This window comes from Saccostrea echinata, unplaced genomic scaffold (genome assembly GCF_033153115.1).
Source record: "Saccostrea echinata isolate AGI-Se365-2 ecotype Australia unplaced genomic scaffold, CSIRO_AGI_Sech_v1 ptg000030l, whole genome shotgun sequence".
NCBI lineage: Eukaryota > Metazoa > Mollusca > Bivalvia > Ostreida > Ostreidae > Saccostrea > Saccostrea echinata.
Genome location: NW_026889779.1, coordinates 34,139,757 through 34,150,472, shown reverse-complemented (window position 1 = coordinate 34,150,472; position 10,716 = coordinate 34,139,757). Strand labels below are relative to the sequence as shown.

The window sequence follows — 10,716 nt, the reverse complement described above, 5'->3', positions numbered from 1 at the left end:
AAGAGTACAGTGCTCCTCCAACTCCAATGTATACGGGAACATTTGTTGACGAGGTTGTTTCTTCGCTTCTCGGAAACGTAGCGTAAGGTATAGGTCCTTCGTCTCCAGTGTACTCAGGAGTATTCGCTGACGGAGTGTTTTCTGTTCTTCCCAAAATCAAAGTGATAGGTGTAAAAGTGCTGTTGTTTTGTAGATCTTGATCTTTAACAATGTAATCATGTCGTAAACATGAATTATTTCCATATGGTTCCCAATGACCATTCTTACATATAATATTTCTTGTGCTACCAGACAAACTGTATCCATCTCTGCAAATTAAGATTGCAGACGAGTTTTCTACGTTCCCGTTTGTCGATTTCCATACACTCCCGGCAACAGTTGGTAAGTCATCGCAAGTTATCACTGTAATGAAAATATGTGATTATTCTTCATAATTATAAAAATTCCCGTAAATCAAGCTGACGAATTACATAATATCTGGATATTATTCATGTATAATTATATATATATATATATTTCACCTATCACACAGCTGCCAATTGAGATTCCTGAAACTGTGTCTGGAATGTTCGGGATTGTTCCGCTACCTCACGTGATCCTGTGACAGAGAAATCAAAAATACAATCTTTGTCCTCTCCACACACTGCCCTCACCTGCTCTGTAACCGATACGGAGGATTCAAACACAGGCCGGAATGATGGCCGATGATTGTCAGCAAAACTCTTACCAGGTTCATACATGAACAGGGACTCCGTCTCATTGATGGCCCCTAAAATGATGAACATGTTTTTAATTTGTGGTCGAGGTTTTATAATTGAATATTAGAAATGATAGTAGACCAATTGTAAAAAAAAATCACGTTTTCACTTCATCACTTTTTCTTTGTCAAAGTATCTTTGCAGCAAATCCTTTCATATTATAACTTTTAATACGTTTATGAAATGAAAAATGGTAAAATGTATAACCTTTAAAAAGTTTCTTATCCCACTTCTGATGTTTTAAGACATCCTTCTTTGCTCCTTTATTATTTGTATTGAGCTTAATTACGTGTTATTATAATATTTCGATTAATATGAGATATCTATTTAAGAAATAAGATATCATTTTTAGAGTTTCATTGGAGTATGACATGAAGTCGGTCACTTGATCAAATCCTATAACGCTCGAAGGGCGATCGGAACTTTCCAAATGACTCGTGCAGTTTGTTTTCCAAACGCAAGAAAGTCTGATCATGTGATCAACTGAATGCCATTGAAAATTGAATTTCAATTTAATTAGTACTGTTATATAAGGAAGGACATTGGCAAATGTAAATATAAATTATTTAAAAAAGCTATATTTTGTAGAACAAACATACACGACATTCCAAACTTAGTATATATCACGACATCGCTGGCATTTGGCGGTAATTGTTGGTCATCCGAGGAAAAAAAGGTCATTGGATGGGTTTTCATCAAAATTTCCAAGTAGTCCTTTTAATTTTCCTTTAAATGAACAATAAAAAATTAGGATACATGCATACATGGCATATGACAATGTAGAAAACAATAAAACATAAAATAATGTAAAATCAATTTTTTACAAGCTAATTCAGAGAATCTGTGCCTCCCGCTTAGGGAAAAAAGAAGAGCATGCGCAGTTGGGGGGGGGGGGGTGTCACACTGCCCCCTGTATTTGTAGAATTATTAAATGTATACGTGTATATTGAAGCAAATTTAAAAAAAGCCAATATGGATATAAAGATTTGATTGCTTATTCTTTAATATATGTGCATGGAAGATTCTTTTTAGTATATACAGAATATTTATCACACTGTAATAATGATTTTATGAGTTTGTACACGCCAGACATCATAACTTTTTCATTTCACATGTTGAATAGTATCATTTAGTAAATCGAAAAGAAGAAAAAAAAAAACATTTAAAAAAGAAAGAGAATCGTCCGGGGATTGAACCCAGGCCTTTCGCTTGCTAAGCGAGCATCATACCATTAGACCACAGAGACACTTGAATATAATACAAGAAATTAAATGCAAACATGAAGTCACATATAATGTTTATTTTCACGTTTGATATTGTCAAAATTTTAATCAATACATGGTGTCTTATTTAGCCTTTACTAAACAGTTCTAATATATGTAATTAGAATATAATGTCCGCCGACAACCTGTATTATACGTAATTATTATAACACTCCACATGCCCCTGTGCTAAAAATAGTGCCAAGCGACTTTTACTACAATAAATAGATAAAATAAAAAACGGGGTGCGCAGTTAGAATAATCTAACTGTGTCTCGGGATGACCCTCATCACAGTTAGAATGCCCCCATATACCCGTAATGTAGCAGAAAATTGCAGAATCGCTCCGAAAGGATTTTGGAGAAAATTAATGAAGTTGCATTGAAAATAACAGTCAAATTAATCATAACAAACCTTTTTGAGACTGTAAATACCTTTCACCTAAAAATTTAATCCATATTATGGAAGAATTCAACACGTTTTCACGGACGTTTTTTACTCGTTTCAAATTTACACACCATGTTGACATTCGGAACACTCGGGATTTTTTCATAGTAAATGAACTGAGTTAGAGTTATCTCCCGTATTTTCTTCTGCTACATTGACAATACACGAAACGCATTCTATCGTTAAACCGGGTCAGTAGGACATTTATCATTTTCTGTCTAGGGGTGGGACACTTCGAGAGGGGCGAGAGAGGCTATAGGGAGTTATGATATAAAATTTCATTGCAAAAGCTCAAAAACTTCTTGAGATATGGCCCGGAAACAAAAGTGTTACACACAGACAGAATTTATGAAGTTATGACCTTGAACTTTGACCTTTTGACCTCATAATCGATAGAGGTCTTCCTTAGGCCACAGGGAGTTGTCACGTAAAATTTCATTACAAAAACTCAAAGAATTCGCGAGATATCGCGCGGAAAGTGTTAAAACAGACAGAATTTATGAAGTTATGACCTTGACCTTCGACCTTTTGACCTCAAAATCAATACAGTTCTTCTTTAGGCGATAGGGAGTTGCTATGCAAAATTTCATTACGAAATCTCAAAGGGTTCTCGAGATATCGCGCGGAAACGAAAGTGTTACAGACAGACAGAAATACAGACGGACGGACGGACGGACAGACAGACCCAAATTAATATCCCCCACTTTCAGTGAAAGCGGGGGACAAAAAGTATTGTTATCCATAGCCTAAGTAGATAAACTAGTGAATGCCCTTAAAGAATTAAAACTATTTTATAGCTTAAAGATAATTATAACAAAATATGATAAAATTACTTAAAAAGAAGGAATTCAAAATACCTTCTTTTTTTTTTTATTATATCCAACTTAACCTGAAATGATCACTTGATCTTTGCAATTCATGGACAAACCTTTGATATCATCCCAATGAACAATCGGTAGAATATTCATTATCCTCTTTGAGGCTTGGATGTTAAAAGATATTTTTATATCTTTGAACATTACCATCAATGAAGCGTCTGTACTAGCTTTCAGTCGGAAGCAATAGGATGGGCACACCCACCTAAAAATAAAAGCACGGCAAGAAAAAATGTAGTATAAAACATTAAATAGCGTAAATAAATTTAAAGCGTTTTATTCAAATACCTTTAAGATGTATCCACTTAGATTCCTCAAACTCAAGAAGTCCAGAATTATGGAAAACATCAACCGTTCTGATCGAGCTAAGGCGAACTTCTATCCGACCGGAACTATTTGCACACTCCATCACTACAGCTGTTGCTACAGTTGCAGGAGCAAGCGATCCTTTTAATAAATTAAAGTATTTCAGAGAAAAAGATATCTTAATAATTCATGGTATTTCTTAAAGCTAGTTCTCAAAAGAAGTGAATTATAAGATCTTACCTCTGTGTATAGGTACATGAACTCTCCAGCTTCATTAAACGTATAACTGAGCCCATCTAGGGTAGTCATGTGAGGGTCACCACTTGTCCTAGCTTAAAAAAGTAGCTCAACATGAATTATAGATGGATTTCATTTAAAAGCTGGTTGAGAATAAGTTAAAAACGTGGGAAAAATCGATGGTGCGTGCTTTTAGTGAGGAAAGTAATATTTCTTCAAGCAATAAATACTCTAAGATTATGTTTAGTGTTAAGTGAAAATAGTTGATTGCTTTGCTTTATTCATACATGCAAGTGCTCTTATTGAAGGGGGTGTACGGAGACAAAGTATTTCCCCTATTTTATAACACGAAGTTCAAATTAATATCATTTGCCCTATCCAGTTATAACTACCTAGCTTTGGAGGTTCGTAATTCTGACACGAGCTGAAATTCCTCAATTTCAAATACTTTTGGCAAAGGCTGTATGTATCCTCTTTATCGGAAGTATTTTTCGCGGACGTCTGTGAAAAACAGCAACACTGCATAAACGGCATGACGTCATGGTAAAAGTTACTAATATAAGGAACACCCTCAAAATAGTGGTATCGCTGCTGTGCCTCCTTCTTCCACCCTAGAGTCTATTAATTTATTTAAATCTGTAAATATGGCATAAAATAAGGAACTTTGAAAATTCCAGAGGTGGAATCAGGTTCCTAGGAGGACAACGCATCCCATGTCAACCGGTCACACCCGGTGTGATATATATGTATTGCTCAGGTAGACGGAATATTCCGTAGTCAAATTAAGGTTTAAAACATGGTCCGAAATTGGTTTGAAATATATCATTCCAAATACAACTAAATGCCAGATATTAAAATTTGCATAAAAGTCACCTTAAAATAAAACTTTTAAAATACAGGAATTGTTTCAATCATATATTACAATACCAAAAAGTCCCAATTTGCTAAACAATGACATATGAATAGAAAGAAAATACCCGGTACTAGAAATGTAATATGGACAGAAGGACAAAATATTATCAAAAATCAAAAAAAAAAAAAAAAAAAAAAAAAAAAAAAAAAATCAAAAAGGATTCCTTAGTTTGAGAATCCTTGAAGGTAAATACCTTGGTCTTGGAAGTCTTACATAATGTTGTGCATCACGCCTATAACGACAATTGACTTTTTCATTTGGTTCCATTTGGAACATGTTGCAATCAGGATCAGGTTGATATTTTACAATGTCTATAAGCGCCTGCCTGAAGAGAACATGGACAGGGTTTCCCGGGATCCAATGCTGGAAAGGAATTTTCTGAGTTAATCCATTTTTCACAGATCTGTCTGGCTTCATCTTCTGATTGGGATATTAGGAGAACATCGGACCATATTCCAGGGGGTGGCCTGGACAGAGAAATTTTAATTCATTTTTCGCAAGATCACACAGTGAGGATTCTATGTATATAAACATATTGGTGTATGTCCCAAATATGAATTCCAAAATAATGTAAACTTACATTCCTCTTCTTTTTACACGTGACTTAATCTGAAGTAAGGCAACTTGCTGAGTGCTGTTGAAATTAAAGTTTGCCAAACCAATAGAATTTGAAACATTTTTTATTGTATTTAATTGTTCAAAGTCTAATTTTCCATTTTTTTCCTGAAATTATAAAAAAGGTGACTTATTATCATAAAACGACATTATTTGTTGTTATGTACTTATATTAAAGTAAGAATTTGGATAATTAAGGTCTTCCGTTTCCAACGGAAGACCTTCTACTGATTGTGATGATTAAGATTATTAAGGTCTTCCGTTTCCAACGGAAGACCTTCTACTGATTGTGATGATTAAGATTATTCTTATTATTCTTTTTTTTTTCCTAGACGCCAACTTTGACGCTTCATATCTTCCTCATTTTTAAACAGATTTTGTTCAAATTTTCAGAGCTTTTAGACTTTACGAAACACTGTCAGAATACCGTAATACAATTCGGAAATTACCTTCTGTTCACGAGTTATTCCCCTTTGATTGAATTTAGCATGCCTCCGATTTCCAGACAAAGGCTCAGAAATGGTTATAATTGGAGCACAAAACCCTTTGAAATTGAAAAGAGGAAGCATTGAAGTTGTGCACATCGGTTTTTGTTTTTTGATTTTTGCATTAAAAATGGCGCTAGAGAGGGGTCAAAAGTTAGAACGCGGAAAACAGCAAAAAATTTGACATATTTTCCTTTATATCTTGAAAACTAGAAATATTTTGTTAAGACATGTAGAACAAAAGTTGTGCATAATTGCAAGGGCTTTCATATCATACTATTTAAAAGGGGCTGGCCCCTATGATTAGGGATCTTGGGCCCTTAAAAGTTTTTGCTTTATAACTCAAAAAACGGTAAATATTTCGATCTGGATCTTGGGAACAAAATTGTTCTTTTACACCTTTTTGATCTAATGAAAATGTTGTTTTGTTCGAGTATACCATGGGTATTGCGTAATACGTATTAGAAAGCAGGCCAGGTAAACAGGTAACGTTTTTCATTCGGCAAGGAAATCAGACCTCTTCATGTGTATAACTTAAACAGACTTGCTATCAATAATATACCCTGCGGTATTTAATGTTAATTTTCTTATTAATAAGGTTTAAAACGTGGTTTATGGTTCACTATTAAATTATTTATTACAACTAGTCTTTCTTTTCTTCTTTTTTAAATTAGATTAATAGTGCTCAAAAGCGGAGAATATTAAATCTATCTTTCTACGTTTATTATTACAACAAACTTTGTAAGTGATTTTAAACTGTATGCATTGAATAATTCACGATCATTAGCTGTATGCATATTACGGTCTTCATGTTCAGCTCGATGTTTAGTTATGTAACCCAACGCGCGAATCCCACGCTGTTGATCGAGGTCACCAGTGTACTAGCCACCTGTGGCCATAAACAAAGCTAGTATTTGTGATCGCGTATAATGTCAATTTTGTACAAAGAGCTATTAATTAATGGAAAGGTATGTTTTTAATTATATCGAATCAGTAAGATTACTTTACCGATCTGTTATAATCTTAATTCCAAACACTGGTGCAAAAAATCATTTTGAATTTTAATCGCTGTTTTTGTCTGTTCACGCAACAATACATTTTTAAAAAAGTTGCTCTATCCCGTGTTGTTGTATTTTAATTCATCTGCAATTGTAATTGAATGGGGGCTTCGGTAAATAATTGTAATTACTACGCATGCTACGCACATATTATTTTTACCATCACTCTTGTGAATGTCCATTTATTATTTATAGAATTAAATAAACATTAACATAAATAAAAATTCCTTCAAATGTACTATAATTCAAGTCTTTGTAAGATAGCAAACAGTTTCATCCATCTCTGCCGCTTTGTGTCCTTAGTGTTGTAGTCCAGTCCTCGTTTACATACACGGTGCCACAGAGAGCCGCGGGCACCTCGATGTTGAAATACATTGTGTACTCTGATAGTTGCTCTACACCGCACAAACAACTAACGTATACATGCAGTGTAGTAATTGGCAAAGATTGTTTGAAAAATATAAACTCGCATGTGTTCGCTATGAAGCATTCAGTTTAAAATTTTATTTACATGTAGATACCTTATAAGAACAAAATAAAGTAAATGTATAACACCTAGAACAATGTTTAAAAATTAAAATACAAATATCGTGTGCTCGGAGGGGAAGATGGCTTGAAAGGGTGTGTCTGTGAATGCTTGGATCTAGCAACACACTTCGCAAAGTTAAGCATACTTGTGTCCAAATCCTTTAAAAGTGGGGGCAATCCCCAATCCTCGCACCCTTCCTTTTTGAATCTAAAAATATATACCATACGGAGAGTTGTATATAGAGCGGGAATGTTATTTTATTAGTCCTTAAAGGCACAACTTAAGAAATGACTTATAAATTTTTTTTAGATAAGATTGTTTCGCGATACAGCTGTGATAAATCTTAGGAACTTCTAAAGTTATAACTTAGGCATATCTTAAGATAACTTAGGAAACGTTTTTGAAACAGGCATGTCAAGCATTCAGTCAGATCTATTACGACCACAGGCACTTGGGGTCTGGACCCCCCCCCCTTTTCCATTTTTTTTTTCTTTTTAAATATGGGGTCGAGTCACCTTTTTCCTATTTTTGTATTCTAATATGCACTATATGTTATCAATAATGTAACTCTTTTGTCTCTATATGCTGTTTTTAAATATACCGTTTTCGACTGATACATAAAAAGAGAGAAGGCTTGCAACTCTTTTCTCGTCGTCTGCCTCACCTCGCTTAAACTTCGCCTGATTATTTATCTAAAGCATAAGAACACATGGAATATGCATACATCAATAAATTTGTTACACCTTCTTCTTCCTTTTCATATTTCCATTTAATTTTTATGTGCCCCCGATTTGTAAATATTTCGATTAAATCAACCACATCTAGGGTAAATTTTGTTGATGTGTACTAGCTGGGACGGAAGTGTCCGGTATTTTCGGGCGTCATCATTAAGTGTTATGTCATTCGGAACATTAAATGAAAGAGGGAAAAAATCCCGAATTTTCTCTTCATAATATATGTAACGGTAAGTTTTGTGTATAACAAGATAACTCTAACTAGCAGATTCTAATGGATGAAGATTAACATTTAACAGACGACTTAGACAACCAAATTTCTCAATATTTTTATTTCAAAGCTTGGAATTTTTATTTAATACAGAACATTTGTAAAGTTAGAGTTACCGTTATTGCACTTCCGTCCCAGCTAGTGCACATCAACAAAATTTACCCTAGATGTGGTTGATTTAATCGAAATATTTACAAATCGGGGGCACATAAAAATTAAATGGAAATATGAAAAGGAAGAAGAAGGTGTAACAAATTTATTGATGTATGCATATTCCATGTGTTCTTATGCTTTAGATAAATAATCAGGCGAAGTTTAAGCGAGGTGAGGCAGACGACGAGAAAAGAGTTGCAAGCCTTCTCTCTTTTTATGTATCAGTCGAAAACGGTATATTTAAAAACAGCATATAGAGACAAAAGAGTTACATTATTGATAACATATAGTGCATATTAGAATACAAAAATAGGAAAAAGGTGACTCGACCCCATATTTAAAAAGAAAAAAAATGGAAAAGGGGGGGGGGGGGGTCCAGACCCCAAGTGCCTGTGATTACGACGTCCATATTACCATATAAGAGAATGAAATTTTGTTTTGTATATAAGGTGGTTATTACAAATATGCGTGTTACAGAAATGTATGTTGAAATCTTCAAAAGCTATCGAATTATTTGCATACGTGTACTCGTACATATGAACATTGATCAACACTGATCAAGTGTATACCGGGACCCGGGATAGTCTTATTGTAGCTCTTGCTTTGTCAAATCATTACTTTCATACCCCTTGCATTTAAGAAAAACAATGTTATAAAAAAATAATAATCTGACATATAACAAGTATACATGTAGCGTGTGCAATTTATTTGGCTAGGGGCATGTACACACGTGGTTCGAAACTGTAGGGGGCTACAAATGCGGCCATAACTAGTATATTTTTGAGGTGTTATAAAAAACAAATAATACTCACAAAAGCTTATAAAATTGCCGTTCTATCGGTACCTTATATGCCATGTTTCATCCACCAACAACGCCACGACATCGATGAGAAATACGTTTCTACACGGGCATTTTCTTCGAAAAGGATAGGAAGTTAATGAATTAAAATAATTAATTCTTTTAGTTAACGCATTATGTTTACCTCTTTATTTGTTGTATGCAATAAGTATAGACCTTACTAATAATGACTGTTTGGTTGTCACACCTGTGCATGTGTCGTGTGAGGTACAGCGGTAAGGTAAATTACCGAGAGTCGCGATGTGCGGGGTGATTCGGAATACCCTAAATGACTGTGGTCCATTGAATTTCTACTAGTAAATCAACCTGTCAAATCTAACATGGGCCCACATAATACGACTAAATTCGTTTCATGAATGAACTGGTTCTTAACAAATATATGTACAGTATACACCATCTTTTCTTTAGATCTGTTTGTTTATTATTTTCAACCACAATCTGCAGTACATGTATAGTTACACGAAATCCATGCACAACGGCGCTACACCTGTCAATCAAAATCACTCGATATTGTGAACTCAGTCTGGTGTTACGGCAGCATTTCCGAAGTGATTCAAAATATTCTATCGGCTAATTCTAATTTTTCGCGTTGAATAATAATATTTTGGAACAAAGTTGGAATTAAGGCTGGAGCTGCATGCTGTGAATTTATCACACCTGCAGTCTGCAGTCTTCCCTTCTTACATGTATATGAAGCATCTGTTGAGTAATGAATCAGAGAGCATAATATGCGGAACAAGTTTGATTGAGATTTTTACTTTTCCTTTAAGATAAAATGATTAATAACATAATTTATGCATCTAATAGATACATATAAATGTACATGTATAGCTTTTTAAAAACAAGAATCTGTAATTGAAAATGTGAAAGTGAAGAGTTTAGGTAATAGTTCTTAGCCAAAATTTAATGACAGTTCATTCCTTCCTAGTCTCTATATAACTTTTAATTACGGCCGTGCCCTCTCCCCTTCAAAAGATGTCTAATACATGCTTTTAAATTCTGTTTATGTATCAAGAAATTTCCACAGGTATTTGTGGACAGGATCCCCCCCCCCCCTCAAATTCAACCCCAATGTTTGTTGGACATTTTTTCCACAAATTATATTTATTACACTTATTCATCATGTGTACCATAGGAAAAAATCGAGTACAAGTACCTGTGGAAATTTCTATTTGCCCCCCCCCCCCCTTCCCAAAAAATCTGAAATTGTTCTCT

General features: G+C 34.4%; 1 long non-coding RNA gene across 1 annotated transcript; it reads right to left on the bottom strand.

The window, feature by feature from the left end:
- Positions 1-533: 533 nt before the first annotated feature.
- LOC133197752 (uncharacterized) lies at positions 534-3,510 on the bottom strand. The gene is made up of 3 exons (XR_009722445.1): positions 3,395-3,510; positions 1,358-1,484; positions 534-769 (listed from the first exon to the last, which is right to left on the bottom strand). It is a non-coding gene; the product is annotated as an uncharacterized LOC133197752 (long non-coding RNA).
- Positions 3,511-10,716: the final 7,206 nt, after the last annotated feature.